We start from the raw sequence: 23,358 nt of genomic DNA, 5'->3' as shown, positions 1-23,358 counted from the left end.
GAGGTAGCAGTGAAAATAACTTTATGGTTGGAGGTCACTACAACATAAAAAGCTGAATTAAGGGGCTGCAGCATTAGGAAGGTTGAGAACCATTGCTCTAGAAACTCTGCCTTATCCTTGACCCACAAAAAACTTGGGCAACAAAGAAGTTCATAGAAAAACAAAGGTTCTGGCCAAGTGTACAGGCTGAGGTCAAAGGACCAGTCTATAAATAGCATTTATTAACTCTCTGAAATGTGTTAGATCAATATTTATGGAAAAGAGCAGCTATATCAATTAAAGAGGTTAAATTCTAGAAGAACTATATTAGAAAGAAGAATGTGAATACAAACTTTGCTGCAAACACTTAATTTCAGATACTTCAAGAAGTAAAGACCATTTTACATATTATTTCTTCTTCCTTCTCAATGGAGGAATTATCATTATCCTCACTTCATGTTACTGAGTAAAAATGTAATTTCTATCTTGAAAAGACTAGTACAGTTTTCTTATTGGTGCACCACAAGTAAATACTTGAAAGCATATTTAAAGCATCTTTCTGAAATAATGACATTTATAAATGGTGATTACGTATAGGGCCACTTTACATGTCCATCTTCATTTCTTCATGACCCTGTAACTCCTTATTTATTTTTGGCAAACATTTATTCAAGAAGTTGTCTACACATGCGTGGTGCCTCACTGGGTTCTCAGCATGGGGCATTGACTTTCTATATCTGAGATACACACATTATTTTCTAGCTCTGTAACTAGCACAGGATTTAATTATAAGACTGCAAAACACTTGTTATTCCATGTACTTAAACTGTCTATAAAATGCAAAAACTGTGATAAGGAATGCTATTTTATTGTCAGGGAAAATTTTTAGTGTAATAATTAGCTATCCCTTTGGAAACTAATAAAGGATCTTCTTAGCACAGGGATATTAGAATATTCTTTCTCACTTGCAACTTAGAAAGCGATCCATGCATGTTGCTACTTTTGACATTCTTTGTGTGTAAAGATCATCAAGGCAACTATGTTCTATTTTTGCTCGTTCTCTAAAAGTTAGTGTTCCATTGTGTTTGAAGAACAAATCATGTGAGGAGATCAAAAGATATAGGATCAAAATACTCATGCATCCCCATAATTCACTAAGATTTTATACGTAGAGAAAAAACTGAAGGAAACAACTTTTTATAACAGAAACTGTAAAACAAACATTTACTGACATATAATCTCCCTACTCACCATTTCCTCTCTATCCCACTGTCTAACCCTAGTTTAGATTTATATATTTGCTTCCTACATTGCCGGTCTTCCTCCTCCCTTACACTCCTACTAGAATGTTCTAACTGAAGCTGAAGCATATATCAAATCCTATAATCCTCCTGCTCAGCAGGCTTTAATGGCTCTCTAGTGTCCAAATCCTGTACTTGACTCTGACTTACTGGTGTTTTCACCTCTACTCACTTCTTCTTTCATGATTTAGTAACATGAGCACAGTCAGTGCAGTTCCAGGAGCACATTCTCTAGCAGAATTTGTTGCCCTTTATCTGAAGAACTTTGGATGTCACTTTCCCTTGGACTGTTTTAATTTATCCTCTAAAAATTATTTCACCTAGAGTTAAGTTAGCCTTATTGTTCTGCTTCACATGATGCTCATTTATTTTTTTATATGCAACACTGTCTTAGTGTTCGCTATCCCCTTTTGGTGTTTTTACATCTTTCTTTTCCATTTCACTCATATTCCTAGAGACTTTTTTCATTTATTTGTCAATGAATTGCAGAATGTATGACATATAATTAAGTAATGGCTTCTGCTAATTGATTCTAGATACCCAGAAGGAAGATATTTAATGGCCAAAATCCATGTTTTTATGATTTTTTTTTCTCTCTCTCTCTCTCTCTCTCTCTCTTTCTCTCTCTCTTTCTCTCTCTCTCTCTCTCTCTCTCTCTCTCTGTGTGTGTGTGTGTGTGTGTGTGTGTGTGTGTGTGTGATATCTATAATCTCAGGAGACTTAGCCAAAAGATCTTGAATTCAAGTCAAGGATGTAGCACATAGTCAGACACCTCTCAAAACCAAACAAGCAAAAGTGAAAACCTAAGCCTTCTCAGACCAGATTACTTTTATTTTAATAATCTGATACTGAATATGGATAAAGCTCTTGCTTCATGTTGTACATTTAACCCTCTGTGTACCATTTAGAATTTTAAAAATTCATTTATTTTTATTCTTTAAACCTTTCTTTACAGTCCAGACTTCATCCCGACTCTAAAGGATGTCCCCGCCACACCCGAACTCCCCACTCCTTGAAGCTTCAATTCCCTCAAGAGTTAGGTGCATCTTCTCCCTCTGAGGCCAGAGCAGGTATTCCTCTGCTGTATATGTGTTGGAGACATCATATCACCTGGTGTATGCTTCCTGGCTGGTGGTCCAGTGTCTGAGAGATCACAGGGGTACAGAACAATTGAGACTGCTGGTTCAATCCATTGGCCTATCAATTTCATGAAGTCATTGTTTTCGATAGCTGATTGTGTAGATGCACACATGTTCTGCATCTATCCCTCTGTTGAAGGGCATCTGGGTTCTTTCTAGATTCTGGCTATTATAAACAAGGCTGCTATGAACATAGTGGAACATGTGTTTTTGTTGTAGGTTGGAGCAACTTTTGGGTTGCTTGGTGCAAAAGAGTTGGTCTTACCTCTGCTCTCAGGTGTGTAGGCACTCGTAGTGACTGACTTTCAGCTCTCAGCCCAGGCAGAAACCTGAAGGGTCCTGCCCATATAGATGATAACAGCTTCATAATAAGAAACAGTCAGGCCTATAGTTTGAAGGAAAATTGATGTTCTCAGTGTGATAATTTTCTAAATAATCTTTTCAAAATATAACACACTTTCCTAATGCACTAATGCACTGATGATTAACTAATAGAATCAGAGTCCCAAAGACACAAAAGTGACATAAGTTGGCACATGGGGCTAACAGAGACTGAACAGACAACCAGGAAGCCTGTATGGTGCTGACCTAGGTTCATGTTCATATACATGGTTGCCCAGCTTGTTGTTCTTGTGGGACTCCTGATGGTGAGAGCGGGGGCTGTTTTTCACTCTTTTACCTGCTTTTGGACCCTTTTCCTTCTACTGTGCTGCCCCATAGCCTTAATATGAGGGGGGATTCCTAGTCTTATTGTAATTTGGTATGCTATGTTTGGTTCATATTCTTGGCATGACAGTCCTTTTATGAAGGGATAAGGAGGAGGAGGAGTCTATGGGGATTGGAGTGGTGGTTGGGATGTAACATAGGAGAGAAGAATAAATAAAAAATTTAAAATGTCAGAAAATAAACAACAGAACATAGTTTTCTTTATACCTGAAATTAGTAATTTTGATTGCTATTCCTCCTGATTGTAAGCATAATCATACTTTCATAATTGTTGCATCAGTTCTGGCTGGTCTTCATAAGATGGAAAGTATTTTTTCAGCAGTGACAGCCTTGGAATTGCTAACTATAAAATGCAGGAATCTTATATTCAGATGTCAAGTAATTTAAAAATGTCTCTTCTATTAAAAGCCTAGACTGGTGTGTGATAAATTTGAAAAATTTACATAGAGTGCATTCTATCTTGGGATATCCTAAATGATTTTTCCCCAAAAATGATAATATCAGTTTGAATGGCTAAGTCAGTTTGGGCTTCCTGAGGCCCAAGAGACATGTCGTATATGTGGCAAGCACATGTGTGTATTTTGCATTAGCTTTTCTTTCAATTTATTTGATTTCCTATGGAAAACTTTACTGTATCATAATTAACATTTTATTCAGATACCATATTGAATGGAGATAGGAAACAGTGGTTAAGATTCACACAATTTTGTAATTAAGGTCTTAGGTCTTAATTATAATATATAGTAAATATGTTATGGTAATCATTTTAACAAATGTGGACTCTGCTTCCCCAATAATCTTTTTCCAAAATTTAATTTTGTCTTTTTTTTTTTTTTTTTTTTTTTTGAGTTGTGGACTGAACCCAGGGCTTTGCGCTTGCTAGGCAAGTGCTCTTCCCCTGTGCTAAATCCCCAACCCCTTTTTCCAAAATTTAAAAGATAAGGAAAATGGGGAGTAGAAGGATGATCTTTCAAACTCTATTCATTCAATTCTCATTACCCACATCTCACAGCTGCTGCTAACTCCAACTCAGGTGATCTGACACTCTCTCTGGCTTTTGCAAGCATCTGCACTTGTATGAACATATTCATCTGTAGATATTAAAAGCTAAAGAAATACTATGGTAAATATAAAATATGGTCTAGATTAACTTCCATTCAAGGGGTTATTCAATTTATGTTTGTGTACACTAAATAATGAATCGCAAACCCCTCTCTTCATGCTTGCTCATGTGCTCATGTGAATCATCTTGCTCCATTTGTTTTTGGGACATTTTAGTTTCATAACCACTATTGGCAAGCATTGCATTCCAAGTCTTAGATGATCATGAACATGTCCTCATCTGTATGAGAGGCTCATTCCATATTTAAAGTTAATCACACAGATAATAAGCAACGTTCCAAGAAGATAAAAGAGTCAGGACTGGTTGTTTTCCCTGTGTGTTACCAATATTCCCTTGCCACCTCTCCTCTTTCCTTGCATTCCTAAGGCACTTGGTAGTTATTCGCACCTGATGTGTCTCTTATTTTGAGTAAATGGTTGAGTATTTCTGTACCTATTGCCTTGCCCTATAATGAAGAACTCTAGCCAGATTGCTGAAAGCTATGTATTAAAAGAAGACTATTGGTTAACAAATGGTCTAACCCAGCATAGGTCCCTTTGTGTGAGCGCTCCATAGCCTCAGTAATAGTGACAGACCTTGGGGCCTCCCCTTGAGTCAGTGCCCACTTTGGGCCCATTGCTGGACTTTCTTGTCCTCAGGCTTCTCCATTTCCATTCCTGCAGTTCTTTCAGCCAGGAACAATTATGGGTCAGAGTTTTGACTATAGGATGGCAACCCCAGTCCTTCACTTGGTGGCCTGTCTTTGCTGAAGATGAGCTATACAAGTTCCCTCTCCCCACTGTAGGGCATTTCATCTAAGTCCCTCTCTTTTATTCCTGGGAGTCTCTCACCTCCCAGGTCTCTGGTACATTCTGCAGGGTTCTAGCAACCTCTTAACTCCTGAGTTTGCCTGTTTCTATTCTTTCTGCTGGCCCTCAGGGCTTCAGTCCTTTTCTCCCTCCCAATACCAGATCAAGTTTCAGTCTCCCCCTCCCCCATCCCCTTTTCTTCCCAAGTTTCTCCCTCACTCCCACCTTCCTCACTTGAGCCTTTCAGCTTGTTAACTTTTTGAGTTTTATGGACTGTATCTTTGGTATTCTTTACTTTTTTCCTTTGGCTAATGTCCTATCCTGACTGCTCTCCGAAAGACACAACAAGCAGCTGAAACTGTCAGATGCATAAATTTGCACCCAACCAATGAACAGAAGCTGCTGACCCCTCTGGTGGAATTAGGGAAAAAGGAGGGTGACCCTGTAGGAGGACCAGCAGTCTCAATTAACCTGGATCCCTGAGATCTCTCAGACACTGGATCACCAACCAGGCAACATATACCAGCTGGTATGAGGCCCCCAACACAGATACAAGAGAGGACTGCGGGGTCGGTGTTTAGTTAGAGAAGATGCACCTAACCCTCAAGAGACTGGAGGCCCCAGGTAGTTTAGAGGTCTGGTGGGGTGGTGGAGTGGGCACATCCTTTTGGAGACATGAGGGCAGAGAGCAGGTATGGGATGTGGAACAGTCGGAGGATGGACCAGAAGGGAATAAAATCTGGAGTGTAATCAAACAATACAGTATTAAATAAAAAAAGTTACATTAAAAAATGTCTAGCCCAGAATTTCTTCAGTCCAAAGGAATGCAGGGACAAAGAGTGGAGCAGAGACTGAACGAAAGGCCATCCAGAGACTGCCCCGCTAGGGATTCATCCCACCTACAGACACCAAACCCAGACACTGTTGCTGATGCAGAGAAGCGCTTGCTGACAGGAGCCTAGAGTAGCTGTCTCCTGAGAGGTTTCTGCCAGAGCCTGACCAACCCAGGTGCTTATGCTTGCAGCCAATGGAGGAGTTAAGGGGAATGACTGAAGGAGTTGAAGGGGTTTGGTTTGCAGCCACCACAATATCAGCTAACTAGACCCCCTGCCCCGCCCCCAGAGCTCCAAAGGACAATAACACCAACCAAGGAGTACACATGGAGGCACCCATGGCTCCAGCTCCTTATGTAGCAGAGGATGGCATTGTCTGGCATCAATGGGAGGGGAGGCCCTTGGTCCCTTGGAGGCCCCAGTGTGGAGGAGTGCTAGGGCAGTAAGTGAGGAACAGGTAGATGTGAGGGGGGGCGCTCTAATAGAAGCAGGAGGGAAGGGGATTGAACAGGTAGTTTGTGGAGAAGAAATTGAGAAGGGGCTAACATTTGAAATGTAGATAAATAAAAGAACGAATAAAAAAAGAGAAATTTCTAACCCTTCTTTGCAAACAAGTAATCATCATTCTTCTTGTTCTCCCCCCCCTTTTCTTTGTCATTTTAGAACCCTGCATTGTTTAGCTAATTTAGAGAGATAAGCCCAAGCATCCCACTTTGAGAAAAACAAAACAAAAAATAGTTAATTAGGAAAAAGAATAAATAAGCACAATTTTAGTAAATCAGCCACATATATACTAGTAGGGGTTTAGGGAGAGGGGGCTGTAACATGTTTGTTCCTGCTAATCTAAGTGACTCAGCCTTGCTGAATATTTTCCTGACTTGGAATTCTGGCATTCCATTTGCATAACCGGCTGTTCTACCTCAAATTTCTGGTGCAATACATTTATCTTGCAACATCCAACAAATGTAAGGGAGAGAGCTGTGTTACCAGCTTTCCAAATGTGCAGTACATAAAGCAGATGCCTGAGGTACACCAATACATCCATTGTGAATACCAGGCTGTCACCACACCTCTGGTGCATCGACAGGCCCTTCTTCATCTGTCATTGCTAATACATTTTAGTTTAAAAAGAAATGAAACAGAGCAGACCATGCTCCTGAATATATTTCCCTGTTTAAGCTCCTCAAATATGCTTGCATTATTGTTTTAAAAAATTAACTCAGAGTAGTGGCCAGATTATTGCTCAATGAGGAATTACAGTGTTTTTTCTGTTTAAGGAACCTATGGTATGTAAGCGATCTTAAAAGTTCCTAATATAGGTAAACATTTGAGTGACTCGTGGGAGAGAAGCTACTCCTGCTGAATAAGGCTGTCATTTTCCTCTCATCTCTTGACTAGTGTGAAATGGGAGGACTCTTCTCAAATTTGCTCTAGCAGTCACTTTAATTCCTGTTGTGGTTAATGATTACTGACTACTGACTATGTAGCAGCCCTGGTTTTTAGCAAGCATCTGCCTTCCATAGACACTGATGTCTTTGCAATGTCAAGTGAGTTTTACAACTCAGGATATTTTGTTTAGCTTACTATGATCAGTTACATGAAGGTGACCAGCCACATAAGCACGTAAAATTAGAACTGTAGAGATTTCAGCCTACTGTTTTACATATGTGTATATGTAGCCTTGGACTGAGAGAAAAACTTTCATTTTTTTTTCCTTTGGAAAAGTTCTGAAGTTTTTTCAGTTATGACTATGGGAAGCATCAGAGAGAGATTTATCACTACTTTTTCATTATTTAATTAATCATCTTTGTTGTTTTTACCGACTTCAAATGTAAGTAACTTGACTCACGACTTCTGTTTTCTGAAGCTGCCATAGGTCTGATAATGGAACCTGAAAATATATTACATTAAACTCCCTAGTCTATGTGGGATATACCCTAAGACATTTTACAGGCAACTAAAATTACAGATAGTACTGAAGCAAGCATACATTTTTTTCCTAAGCCTACATACTTGTGATAAGGTATGATTTATAGGCATGAGAGAAGATGGACAGAAGTAGGAAAAGATAAAATTTGGTAATTATAACAGTGTTCAGAAGCAAATGTTATTTAAACTTCATCTTTATTCACTGAAATTTCCTTTTAATATCTTCAAACCACTGATTTTGAATAACCTAAATCTTGGTCAACAGATCTACAGTCAAGGAAAGAAAACCACAGCTCAATTTATCTCAGGAACAAAAAGTGGTTAGTACAGTGAGTATATGACTAAAATTAAAATCATATATAATAATGAAAGTTAAACAGAAAGGTCTTTGTTACATAAGAATAATCTAATACATATTTAAATAGAAATATCCTCATTAAAATATGTCTTTCCATGATTCTTAATGATATATTAAATATTTCCTGAACTATATAATACATAGTAATAACAAAACTCTTCTTGATCAAATATATTTTCATTCACACAGAGAAGATATAAAGTTATCTACAAACTTACAAATGGTAAGTTAACTTAGGAAGTGCTGATGTAAGGTCAGTATAATGAATAGTGATTTTACTGTATCTGCTAATTAACGAACAGAAAGTCATTTCAAAATTTGCTTTTGTCAAAGTATACAAAAGCATCTGTTGGAAGAAATGACTAATAAAAGATATATAATCGAGCTATGATGACACAAAATGTTGAAAAGAAAAATAAAGGCCTAAATAAAGTCATGTACAAGCTAAATTTTTAAGTAACTAGATTTGATCATTGTATTGATTTCTTCAAAGTCAAACAGGTGTAATCATACTCTCAAATCAGTTCCCAGAAAGTTTATTAATAACATATAATATATTATGTATATATAATTCTAAAATTATATGCAGAAGTCATTATTGCTGATAGAAATCATCATAGAAATAATTGTGATTTATCTGTTATCAATACTATAATTTTGCCACCAGCAATTATAGTGTTTTAAAAGGCCAAAATTCTGAAATGGAGTCATCTTTATATAGACAAGCAAACATACACAAATATCAAATTGTATACAGAGACATTTATTCATACAATCAACAGTCAACATGGAAAATACAGCATAAGCTCATAGATACAGGAAAGGACAACATTATTCACATAAGTGAATACTATTAATCTGATCTACAATAAAATCATGTGTTGTAAATTGACAAATTTATATGTAAAACTTAGAATCATAAAAGTAGAAAAATCTGTCTTTATAATTATAAGTTAAAAAATATTTGATACAAAGGCCAAGGGTCAAAGATTATAAAAGAAAATGATATATATTCTTAAAATTTGAATTCTGTGATAAATAGTTGTCATTAAATAGATAATTATGGAAAAGAGTGTGGTGTGAATTAAATCAAATTGGGTAAACATGTATACAGATGATTAATAATTCTGAGAAGTTAAAACATAGTGGTCTCCAGTGGCCAACAGACTGTAAATGAGCACAATTTTAAGATGGTCATAAAAAATAAAAGAACTGTTCTTTAATTAGAGGAACTAGATCAGTGATTCCATAGTGCCCTGGATAGACAAAAAAATGGGTTTCAACAAAATTTTTTGACAAAGGTATTCAGATTATGTAAGCTTGTGTGTTTTATGATAAAGCTTAAAAAATGAGAATAAAGATGTCCAAGTGGAAGAAGGGAAAGTTTTGACCAGTAATACAGAGACTAGAGCAAAGGACAATGTGATCGGAGAGGGCAGAATTCCATAACTGAAACTCTGGGAAAACTGAAAGTGAAAGAGGAGAAATGGGTTGGTATTGTACAGTGTCAGACTAATGCACAGACAAAGAGGAATCAAACCAGAGTCTGCCTTTGAACAAATAGACTCATATTCAGGTTTTATTATTTAATTTGACACTTGTTTTTACATCTACGTGGACGTATCTGTGTTATTTTTAAATTTGAAGTAGATATTTGTCTTTAAAAGTTTTGTTAAAGGTAAAATGTGATGAATTGAAGTGGAAATTTCTGGTTTCTCTAGAGACTCAGTTGTATCACGTGATGTTTTTCTGGAAGCTATTTTATGAAAAGGCATGCAATGTTTTCCTGGAACAGATAGATGCTTGAGAGGACACATGATGTTTAGAGAGAATAAAAACATAACCCCACAGTTAGTGAGAGGACGTTCTTACCTTGGCTCACCTTACAACACTTTGCTGGTCTTTACTGACAACTCTCTTGTATCTGTACTCCTTGATACACATTGCTGATTTTCAGTGATCTCTACTTGTCATGACTTTGTAGAGAGAAATGGGCCACATAACTTCTCGTGGCATTCCAGCTACTTCTTGCTGCTCCTGCTGACTCATGCTAATTTGTAGAGCCTCCTTGTTTCTTCTGGATCTAGTCTCTATTATTCATTCATGTTTGGCGTTTTGGATTGAACTGCTGATACGATGAAAATGAAGGCTGAAAATATCTCAAAGAAATACAAGTAAACAGGTCCACATCCCCTATTTCCTATTAAACTTTCTTTTCCTCTACCTCTGGTTGGTGGGCTAGAAGGAAGGTTGAAGCATATAAGAACCCTTATTAAAGTAGATTTTGAAAAATCTAAACCTATAAAAAAATCAAATAATTTAAAGAAATAATTTGCAGTTGACATTTGAATGAAATTAATATCCGTGTTTTAAAAATACCTAACTTATTTTATTCATATTTTTACACTAAAGATTTCCAGTTGTGTAACAGTTGAAGTGCTTTCTTCATTTCTCTCTACTCCTTACTGAGCCAGGTTAACAGCCATTTTATTGTCAGTCTAGCTGTGTCCCAGAAGTACAGGATAGGTGATTTTTTCACTCATACATTTAAGTAGAAACATTTTTTTTGGGGGAGGGGTTGGAAAGATAGATAAGTTGTTAAAAGTATTTGCTGCTTTTGCAGATGACTTGAGATTTTAGTTCTCAGCACCCTCACAGTGTCCCACAATCACTTAGAATTTCAATTTAAAGGGTTCCAGGGCCCTCTTCTGGTCCCTGAGTGTACAGCATGTAAATAGGGAAAATACAGCTAAAAATACTCATGCACATAAAACTAAAGTAAATAAAGCTTTAAGGTATCAGAGAGATGTTTTAAACCGTCTTTCTAACATAGTGTCAAGAGATCTCTCATGCTTTTCACTTGTGGCACCTGCCTTTCCCTCTAATAACTATTTACTTAATTATCACTTACATATTTATTTTCCTTCCCTACTATATGTTGTAAAAAGAAAATAACTAGGGCTGGAGAGATGGCTTAGCGGTTAAGAGCACTGGCTTTTCTTCCAAAGGTCCTAAGTTCAAATCCTAGCAACCACATGGTGGCTCACAACCATCTGTAATGGGATCTGATGCCCTCTTCTGGTCTGTCTGAAAACAGCTACAGAGTACCAACATAAAAGAAAATAACTTTGTATGCATTTTTATATGAGAAAAAATGCTTTATTATAAGCCTGATTTAATTAATTAATTATTCGCTTATTTTACTTATTCACTTTACATCTGTCTCACTGTCCCCCTCCCCATCACCTCTCCTATAATCCTCTCAATTACTCTTCCTGTATTCCTCCCCTCATCTCCCTTCTCCTTCTACTCTGAGCAGGTCTGTCCACAAAGGGTTCTCCCACTAACCTGGAGCATCAAGTCTCGGTGAGGTTAGGTTCATGGTCTCTCACTGAGGCAGCTCATCTAAAAGAACATATCCCACTGACAGGCAACAGGATTTAGGACCCACATGAAGAATGAGCTGTACATCTGCTACATATGTGTAGGGAGGCCTATGTCCAGCCTGTATACATTTTTAGTTGGTGGTTTAGTCTCTGAGAGCTCCAAGGTTCCAGGTCAGGTTAACACCGTTGGTCTTCCAGTGTAATACTCATCCCCTATAGGTGTAATCCTTCCCCCTATTCTTCCATAAGAGTTTCCAAGATTCATCCACTGTTTGGCAGTTGGTATCTGCATCTGTCTTGGTCAGCTGTTGGGTGGAGCCTCTCAGAGGACAGTCATGCTATATTTCTGTCTGCAAGCATAACAAAGTTTATTTAATAGTGTCAACGATTGGTGCTTGCCCATGTGATATGTCTGAAGTTGGGCCAGCCATTGTTGCCAGTCCAACAATGAGTAAATATTATTCATAAGTTTTCTCTCCTCTCTAATTCCATTTCATTTAAACAAACCAGCGAAGGGTTTTCCACTGCTAAAGGTAGACTATTTGATTCCCAGTAGTCCAATGAAAATTGCACATATATTTGTAAATTATAAAATCAAGAGAATTATTCACTTCTCTAATTTATCACTTCGCTACGGGGTAGCAAAATTAGGCAGCATCATTGATTTGGCTAGACATTATATCTTTGTATTTAATTTTTCTTATATTAACATCTAGATTTTATTTGGAACATGATAAATAATAGCACATAGATTCTATTTTAGGATGTGGAACCTTTTTGGAAAATTCTTCCAAGGTGTCTATGCCCAGAACACGGATCATTTTTTTCCCATTATGTAAGGCTATAAAATGAAAATCATTTCCACAATTTTCAGCTGATCCTTGAAATTCAGGATTGTAACTGAGTGCTGCTTCAAAGATTTGCTTTTACAAGAACTTGAATTGGGGAATTTGTCAAATATCACATTATGTTTGCTGGTAAGAACTACCTTGATTTAACATAGAACCTGTGTTATCTACAGTGAAGACGTCATAAAAGAGTTGTATTCCACTTGGGAAACATGTACACAAAACCTTGCCACAATTTTGAGAAGCATTCCATGTTGGTTAAAGAGCAACTATAAATAATGAAAATTGATCACGAAATTGGATTTTGCATAATTCCTTTACTCCCCTTTTCATTTACTTACTCACACCCTTGTCTACCTTTCTTCTCTTTCTCTCTCTGTGAAGGAGATTAGGATGCTGTCCTTTACCAAATTGGTTGGTCTTTCTTCTTTTCTCTCCTTTTGCTCTGTTTTTCTCTCTCTGTAAAGGAGAATAGGATGCTGTCCTTTACCAAATTTGTTCTTGATCTGTCAGAAAAGAAGCCAGGGAACTATTGCTGAATGGAAGGAATAGGCATGACTTCAACATCCCTGCAAAAAAGGAGAGACAAGAGAGGAGAGGAGAGTTCGCCATGCTTTGGAGAGAAGAATCAAGCAGCCATGTGAGGTCTCAAAAGAGAGGGGAACTGGAGCCACTCCAACAGGCAGGAGGTCATGGATATTTAGCAAGGACTAGAGGTGTTCTAGAACTAAAGTTGAGGGCATGTGGGAGGAGAGGAGATAAGAATATTGTTAAGGGCACACTTTTCCAGGAGGGAGGTAGTAGCACCCAGAAACTGTGTCCAAAGGCAAGTTGAAAGGGAACAACTGTGTGTATTTGTTAATCTATGGATTCAAGGGAAGCTGGGTGGGGGCTGGTAGTCTGACTCACTACCAGAGCTAAGGCAGAGTAACAAAAATCTGCATGCAACAGAAGGCAATGTGGAAGGCGAGAATCCACTACTAATTTAGGAATTCTCAGACTGATCACATACACATGGTGATACTGGTCTAGGAAGAGGGTTGAGTTGCATTCTCAGTGAGCAGAGCAAGTTACATGGTGGCTCCATCATGGAGTAAAGTTAAACAAAGGAACACAGGGAAGAGACACAATGACTGCTCTGAGGCAGAGATCCAGACAGTAAAAGCTGCTGGCTTCCTACAAGGAGGTAATGAAAGGGTAGATTTCTAAAGTTTGAATTAACTGTTTTTAGGATAGAAAAAAATATACAGTCTTTGCTGGAGTCACATTAGAATTTCCATAGTTTTGAACTAATACAGAGTTTGGGCTCAAAAGTGCTGGGAGCACCTGCTGTGTGGAGACAGGATGCCTGGATGAAGGAAGGGAGAGACAGACAGTCAAGGCTGCTGGCCTCCAGCAAGCAGGCAAAGGATAAAGATAAAGGAAATTTGATGTAATTATTTTTAAGTATAGAAGGGAGTATAATGGTAATTGTTTAAATGGCCTTAAGTATACAGAGGTATTAAGCTCCACAGAAGGGAGAAGTTAGGAAGATTGAATGGAAAAATGCTTTAGAGAAGATTTGAAAAGGTCTTGCCAGGATAGCACTCAAGTTCTACCAATATGGGCTCCACAGGCATTCTGGGATCATTTGTCCTGGTGTGACAGATTAAGCCTAAGATAGGCTTATACAGTGAATAGAAGGGAATTTAAGAAAAATTAATTACAAGTTAGATTGAAGCTAGAGGATAGGGTGCCTAGCCTATTTCAGACAGTAGAAATGGAGGCCTTGAGAGTTACATAGAGAGAGAGCCTGGAAATAGGCTCCTACAGTAAGTAGAGAGAGATATTAAACAAACAATTTAGGCCTTGATCTCATGAAGGTCAGGGCAGGGGTTAGCAGAAGCACAGATAACTTTTGGTTAGATTGCCTTATTTACTTTGAATTGTTTTAATTATCAAAAAGAGTGTGATTTTGATTTTGGTGGTTATATTAAATTCCTCTGGGAAAGTGGTCGAGCTAAACATTAAATGATTTCCAGTTACTGGATCAAGGACATGCTATTTTGGGAGCAATGCTCTATGTCTGTGTTGACAGGAAAGGAGAACATGCTCTGGACCTCTTTGCGAATGATATGGGTCAGATATTATAGGGGGAGACCCCTAAAGAATTAGAAATTTCAAGATAATCAAACAGGAGAGGTAAAGAGTCTGTGTGCCATTCTTCACATGGCACGAATGAAGATTTATAATTGGTTATTATTGAAGTTAACCCATAAAAAAGACAGCTGTCTTTCACATGCTCAAAAAAAGGAGCAGAATTTCATCCTTAACTAATCTGTGTATCTGCACCATACGGATCTCTCTCTCTCTCTCTCTCTCTCTCTCTCTCTCTCTCTCTGTTATTCTCTTCCTTTATTTTTTTTAAATTGGTCATTTAATTTACTTATATTTCAAATGTTGTCACTCTTCCCATTTTCGCCTCCACAAACTGCCTATCCCATCCCCCATCCCCTGCCTCTGTGAGGGTGCTTCCCTGCCTCACTGCCCTAGCATCCCCCTACACTGGGGCATGGAGCGTTCACAGGACCAAGGGCCTCCCTACCCATTGATGCTAAATAAGGCAATTCTCTGAATATGCACCTAGAGCCATGGATCCCTTCATGTGTACTCTTTGGATGGTGGTTTAGTCCCTGGGAGCTCTAGGGGGTTCCGGTTAGTTGATACTGTTGTTCTTCCTTTGAGGTTGTAATCCCATTCAACCTTCAGTCGTTCCCCTTACTCTTTCATTGTGGTTCCAATGATCATCCCAACAGTTGGCTGTGAGCATCCTCATCAATATTGGTCGGGCTCTGGCAGAAGCTCTCAGGGGACAGCTATACCAGGTTCCTGTCAGCAAGTGCATCTTGGCATCAGCAATAGCATCTGGGTTTGGTGGCTGCAGATGGAATGAATCCTCAAGTGGGACAGTCTCTGGATGGCCTTTTCTTCAGTCTCTGTTCCAGTCTTTGTCCCTGTATTTCCTTTAGACAGGAATAATTCTGTGTTAAAATTCATGAGACAGGTGTGTGGTCCCATCCTTCAACCAGGGGCCATGCCTACCCTCTAGGTATTGTCTCTATTGGGTTTCTCTCTCCCCTTTATTGGGAATTTCACCTAATGTCATCCTATCTCAGCCCTGGGAACCTCTTGCTTCTCTGGCATCAGGGGCTTTCTAGTGACTACCCCCAGTTCCCCATCCCCCACAGTTACGCACCTCCTTTCAATTTCCTGACACTCTCTACATTTCCCCCTTCTCCTTCCATACCTAAACTTGAGACTCTTTTCCCCCCTCCTCTATCCCTCCCAGGTTTCCCCTTCTCTTTACCTCTCATTATTTTGTTCTCACTAATAAGTAGGCCTAAAGCATCCACATTTTGGTCTTCCTGAGCTCTGTGAGTTGTATTATTGTTATTCCAAGGTTTTGGGCTCATATGCACTTATCAGTGAGTACATACCATGTGCATGTATTTTTTTTGTGACTGGGATATTTTCTGCTCATTTGACTAAGAATTTCATGAAGTCATTGTTTTTAATAGCTGAATAGTACTTCATTGTGTAAGCATACCACATGTTCTATATCTAGACCTCTGTTGAGTGACATCTGGGTTGTTTCCATCTTCTGATTATTATAAATAAGGAACAGGAGTTCTTATTATATGTTGAAACATCTTTTGGGTGTATGCCCAGGAGTGGCATGACTAGGTCCCCAGGTAGACCTATTTCCAGTTTTCTGAGGAACCAACAGACTGTTTTCCAAGGTGGTTATTCCAACTTGCAATCCGACCAGCAATTTTGTGAGATTTATAAATTACAGAATGGACAGCTTTGTCAAGATTCATCCTCAGATACTAAGCTGATCTGCTTGGACCCCTGCTTCTTCCTATTTTAACAGGTGAAATAAAGGCTAGAGCCTGTGATTGCCAGTGCAGAAGAAAGTTGGCCATAGGTGGCAGTAAACTTTTCTTTCAGGTTAGTTTGTTCTAATTGATAAGTTGGCCACCAATTTGTTGTAGTAAATCTCAAACCCCTATATGCCCCTGCAAAGAGCACACAACTCAGTTATAATATTTAAAAGCTGCATGCCTAGATTGTGCAGATATACCAATACACTACTCTATTCCCCAGCTATGAGATCCCTTTCTACTTATAGCTTCCCCAGGCCAGATGGTTCTTCTCTATCTCCTTTCTACTTCTTCTTTCTCGGTCTTCCTCTCTGTCCTCCATCTCATCTTCTGCCTCTCTCCTTCTTCTGTTCCCCTTTCTAAAACCTCCAGCCACACCTTTCCCTTCCACTGCCCAATCACAAACTCCAGCATTTATTTGACCAGTTAAAATGGGAAGAAGCATCACATGAAATCACCTGAGTACATGATCCCCTCATTGGGACAGCCGCACTTGAGGAAGAGAAATTAACGTCAAAATACAAAGAACACCAGGGCAATCTACAATAGCAAACTCATGTTTCTATTAAATAATAATCCTTATTTAAATATAAAAGTGTGGTTTTTATATATTTCAACTAGAAATAGCTAAGAGCCTTCAAGGTTTAACAGTTTTTATTACCTTATGCATATAGATAGTCTTCAAAAATATTAGACATCCATAGAATGTGACATTTAATGTTTTTTAATCATTTGATAATGACACATATCTGATCCTGATAGCACCCTTTTCTTGGTTTAAAGAAGAAATTGAGTATCTTTACCTCTAGGCAAGGTTGTTTATTATGGCAAGGTAGCTACTGGGCAGATATTGCCTATTTCTTCTGTAGACATAATAATGTCAAGGAAAAGGACACATTATGTAGAATAGTTGACTTTTGACTCTGCCAAGACAGGGTAAGAAGTCGTTAAAAATTCTGTTTTGCTAAGGTCTGATCCTAGGTCAGAAGACTGAAGACTGATGCTCCAATGTTTTTAGGAATCAGGGGACTGTCCAGGTAGTCAGATGTCTCTACAGACTTTATTTTTTTAAGTTTGAGAAACTATATTTGGTGATTCCTTCGTACCCAGATTATGTTTAAGTCATCCTCAGACTTCTGACGGGGTTGAAGACTAGTTTTAATCTCAGAATCTAACTCAAGTTGTTTAACATTGAGAGAGAGGTTATAGAGTAGAAGACATGGTTTGATGTCATTACAGGCTAAATCTAAATATAATCTAGGTATAGAATCATAATTCTTTAAGTTAAGAATGATGATAGAGTACTTTATCTATTTGACAAATGTTGGACCAGATGTCACTTGTATATTATACTCTGTAATTAACATGATTGTTATGTTTTTGTTGAATTTTTGTCTGCAAAAAGAGGTTTTTTTATATTTTTTTGTTTTATTGGACAGAAAGGTGAGGTATAGGGGTACTTCTGATGCTCTGTCCCCCATTTGGTTCTTGATCTATATCAGTAAAGAAATCCATGGGACAATTGCTGGGTAGAAGGAACAGGGGACATCCATGAACCGAGCATCCATGTGAGGTCTAGGGAGAGAGGGAGCCTATGGCCACTCCTACAGGAGGATGGTCAGGGATGTTTAGGAGGAAATAGATGTATCTTAGAGCTAAAGTTTAGAGCATGTGGGGGGAGCAAAGATAAGAATATTGTTAAGGACATGCTTTTCCAGGTGGGAGATAGCAGCTCCCAGAGATCGTGCCCAAAAGCAAGTTGAAAAGGAACAATTGTGTATGTGTGTATATGTGTGTTTTATCTATGGATTCAAGGGAAGCTGGATGGGGGCTGGTAACACGGTCCATTCCTGGAACTAAGGTGGGGTAATGAAATTGTGTTGAGGTAAGTATTAAAAATTGGTAGTCTTTTATCCTGTGCTGGTGATGGCACTGTTGGTCCACATGGCACTAAGTGGTACTTTTATCTCAGTGGCTCCACACAGCCCCCAAGTACTCTCAGACCCAGGAGGTCCACGAGCCATTCCAGTGTGGCACCTTGCCATGGTGGTTCTTAGAGTTAGTTCTCTCGTCGGAGGACCATATGGAATTAGCCATAATTTATCTCTGGTTAGTATCTCTCATGGCATCTCTCAGCTAGCCTCAAACTCTCTGGTTCCAGCTTCCTGGTAAAATCAGGGCTCTAGAAGTCTACCATTGCTTGGTTTCTCATGGCTCCCTGCCACAGACTTTGCCAATACTCTCAACAACCACGCCCTGGTAGTTAAGGTAAAATCTCCCAACTACCCAGTGAAATCAAACTGTAACTTAACAATCAGATTTATATGCTAAAATCTCAACCCACAATGCATCCACACAATAAACTAACAACCAATTTGATAAAAATAAAAACCACTCACTTTAATAAGATAAATTGACCTATAGAAATCTATCCCTTAAAAAATACACATGGCTACTTAGGGCCATTTAAGACCACCTGGATCTGGGTCATCCTTCTCCATCTCCATTTTGATTCTCCCACATTTCCTTCTCACTCGCCTTACATAAACTTTGTCCCTGCCTTACTTTTACTGTCCAATCATGGCCTTGTCCTAACTTGTGCCAGCCCTCATCTGCATATGGACATCAACCTAAAAAAAACTCACATCCAACTCTCTCTCTCTCTCTCTCTCTCTCTCTCTCTCTCTCTCTCTCTCTCTCTCTCTCTCTCATCGCCTTTCCCTTTGATCCTTTTCTTTCCACTTTGGTATTGGTAGGCCTTGCAAAGTAAATAGTGCAAATTGTTCTCAAGTTATTTTCCCCTTCTTAACTCAGCTGTGTATACAGGCATATGAAATCATCTCTGTCTTAAAACAATTTACATTCTTTTTTTTTACCCATTAAATCTCCAGATAACGTGTTGATTAAAACCATGAACTATTGGCAAGGTCATTTTTGAATGCCAGAATAAAAAACTATTGAAAGAAATATTTTGCTGCTTTAAAATGTATACAGTTGTACTGCTTTTATACCATCTTCTACTTTATGCATGCAATTCCCCCATGTCCCTACAACCTTCAGTCCCCTCCCCCAAATCCCTCTCCCCTCTCTAGATATATAGATATGGGTATGTAGGTATATAAATATTGGGTATATTCTTATATGAATATGAATTCACGCACACACTCACACAGAAACAGAACCCCCTCAACATACACACAGAATTTTCATTAATTGGGTGTATCTCTTCTCTTTCAAGAGATTTTCTTTATCAATGTTGGAATGTCCATTGTTCTTGTTGTTCATGTCTTGTTAAGGCAACTCTATTGTTGAGAATTTCTGAGTGTTGCTCATTCTGTCCTCTTATGAAAAGAGAAAGACCTCCCTAGTTCCTGTGGCTGCAACAGAAGATGGAGTCAGGCAGTGTGTTAGAGACTATTAGCTGTAAATTTGAATTTTGTTTATATGTACAGCTATGAAAAATATCTTAAATATCTTTAGGGTTTTAATTATTTCTAATTAAATTTATGTTGAAAATTGGATGCTGTGTTTATGTATACTAATTTTTGATAGGTATCAATTGTTGAATGTATTTTCAGACTTATTTTTAATTATGAGTAATGAAAATATGTGGATGTGAATGAGGCGGTCTACAGAGGATAGAAGAAAGTATTGGAAATCCCAGCACTTGACTGGGAGTTACAAACAAGATGTGAGCTGCCTAATAAGGGTTTTTAAAAGTTGGACTCAGATCCTCTGTGAAAGCAGTACACGCTCTTATATCTAACATCTATTCAGTAACAGTTACTGAAAAATTTTTAAATAAATAACAAACAATAAAAAACAGTATATGGCATTCTCCATTGTAACAGCCAACATATTTCATGGTAAAATAGCATTGATTTCTCACAATTTTTTTTATTTTCCATAATTTGATAACTATATGTCCTTTGAAAGAATGACCTTTTTAAATAAGGGAAGACATTATGTGAGTCTCTGAAGGTGTTTTTAATTCCAAGGATCAAATAAGTTTGTCCAGCCATATAATTGAGCTGTATGAACAATTAATTCCTATCTTAAATTATTTTATCAGTAGTAGACTTTAGTGCTCAGTCAACATTTGTCATTTAATAATCAGTAAGGAGTAATAGCAACACAAGTCAGTAGTCAGGTATAACTAATGGAGGTTTTGCAGATGACATATCAAGCAGCATGGCCATCTTTCTTTGCACTTTATGCTATAATTCAGTTTGCAAACATGCCTGCCTTTCTCCTAGCAAAGGTGTTTGCATTTTATGTGACTATGTCAGTATTTACGATCATTTCTTGGGGCATAGAGAGAGTGCATTAGATTTTCCAGGTGGAAACTCTAGTTGCCCAGAAGCATATAATCTTTAAACTGACTCCAATGCAACATTTTTATAATTGGCTTACTGTACACCACCATTGTTACTGAATTTAGTAATCATTTGTGAAAACCACACTACAGTTTATAAGATATTTTCTTATCTTTAGATTTCTAATTTCTTGCATCACAAAACAAAATGAGAACATCAATTACAGCAAAACTGTTGGTAAAGCTGTTAAGAACCATAAACAGATAGACAGTGGATTACTCATCTTCCAGGAAGCCAGCAAAGACATTAGAAACTGAGGCCATGGAGTCCTAACCCTTACCTGAGCAGATAGATGGAAGGATCAGAAGTTAGAGGTTCATAGCTTACCAAACAGCTTTGGAGCAGTGTTCAGAGGGATGATTTGCATTAACGCTGAGACCATACTAATTCAGTGGAGGAAACTGTTAACGGATAAAAACAAAATCTCCAGTTTTAAATAGTTACACTTTTACAAACACTAGAAAGTACACGATATTTATGCTACAGGAGAAAATCTCCATCTGTTTATTATCATACTAAATCAGATGTTTTTAGACATTACATAATGGCAATTAAAAATAACTAGTTTTTTTCCTCAAACCAGTGAAAATAGAATCTCTGATACAAAGCATGACTGTTTCCATTCCCTCGTAACTCAAATACAGGAACATGAAAGCTCAGACACTAAGCACTTTTCTTTTTATAAAAACTCAAACGTAAATTTATTTTCTACCGTGGAATAGCAGCAGCTAATGGCCATACATAATGAGCATACATTGAGATTCAAAACTGAAAGTGAATATTGGGACTGTAGGAGCTGAAGTGGTTTGCAGCCTCATAGGCTGAACAACACTATCAACCAACCAGATCCCCTCCCCCCATGTTCCAATGAAATAAACCACCAACCACACAGTACACAGGGGGTACCTGTGGCTCTGGCTCGATATGTAGCAGAGGGTGGCCTTATCTGGCTTCAATGGGAGGGGAGCCCCTTAGTCCTGGGGAGGTTTGCTGACCCAGGGTAGGGGAATGCTAGGGAACTGAGGTAGGAATGAGTGGGTGGGGGAGCACCCTCATGGAGCTGAGGGGGGTGAGGTGATAGGGGGCTTGTGGAGAGGAAACTGGGAAGGGGGATAACATTTGAAATATAAATTAATAAAATAACCAATAAAAAGTAAATGGTTTGTTTAATAGAAGCAATACATGAAACTTCTCTTTCTATCTCAAAAGAAAAATGCTGTTGTAGTCAAAACCCACTAAAGCAATTACTCAATTTAGATGAGTATAAATTTAATGAAATGTGTTCATTATCTTGTAGCTCTTTCTTCAGATACACAGGAAGTTCACTGATCATCCAAAATGATTTTCATTGCTGAAATTGATTGTCCTGAGTGGCGCAAAAGATTCAACTAAATTAATTTTCACCATAAGATAAACATAAAATTATCGATTTTTAGAAGCTTTTGTATATAATGTTCAACTGATACATTTTAACAATAAAAAGCAAAAGTTAAAATAGAAACTGAAACGAAGTATTTCTGTTTGAGCAGAAAGATCTGTAGTATTTTCCAAATTCTGAAATATACAGCTACTAAACACAGTTCATGTTCACTAGAACTGGAAAGTCTGAAGGACTTTGCTAACTGCATCCTAATCTGTTATTTTTATGTGATAGTGCACAAATATAACCTTTTGATTAAAATGTAGGCCTTTTTATTCTATATTAGGTCTATGGGACAGTGAAGATTTAACCATTTTCATACACAACTAATGTACTTCATGAAGCAGGGGTTAACAGCAGATTGACTGTTTTAGTTTGCATATCAGCACTTTTTTTGTGCTTAGGTAACATAAATAATCTTAATATTTTGTTCTGTACTAACTGCTTCTGATTTATAAGTCATAACAGAAAATGAATATCCTATGTAAATTTTATGAACAAATATATATCTAATTATAATTTGTTGAATAGTAAAAGTAAAATAAAAAAGAATTGATTTTTGCTAAATTAAGTACAATTTTGGTTATCTGAATTCTTTTATTCAAAAGCATTTTGGCTAATATTTCTACAAAGGCAGGCATACTGCTTTGAATTATGAGGCACATACTATAAATAAGGCAGTGACTATACATTTCCAAATTTTTATACTGTAACAAATTAAAATATTTCCCCATGTTAGCTTTTTGTGTTTTAAATTTTTGCTTATACGCATGCTCAACATTGCATGATATTTCCTTATATTATGGCTCTGACAAGTTAACAGGAGTAGTAGGTTGCATGGAAAAAGTAAAGTCTGTCTGGTAGCTCCCAGATAGACCCATTTTTCTGGAAAAATAAACCACAATAGTTGCCCTCTCAATGTCTCCATTACAGAAGAAGTTGGAAATGTGTCTGGTTGGGATCTATTATATGGTGACTTTCACTAGAATTGCTATGACATTTCTGACTCTCAGGGATTTTGTTGGTAACCTGTGTGTACAAATGATCTATTCAAAGATATACCCTGGGGTCCTTTTGAACATTCCTACATGAAAAATTGTAGTCTTGACAGTTACTACCGCTTTCATTGGCTAAGTGTGGTAAAAGAGTGACACCTGCAAATTCCTGGAATATTGCAACCTGCGAGCTCTAGACAGGCAAATTGGTGCCTATTACAGGCAATTATAGCT

Source organism: Rattus rattus, chromosome 6, assembly GCF_011064425.1.
Source record: "Rattus rattus isolate New Zealand chromosome 6, Rrattus_CSIRO_v1, whole genome shotgun sequence".
NCBI classification, from domain to species: domain Eukaryota; kingdom Metazoa; phylum Chordata; class Mammalia; order Rodentia; family Muridae; genus Rattus; species Rattus rattus.
This window is presented reverse-complemented; position numbering follows the sequence as displayed.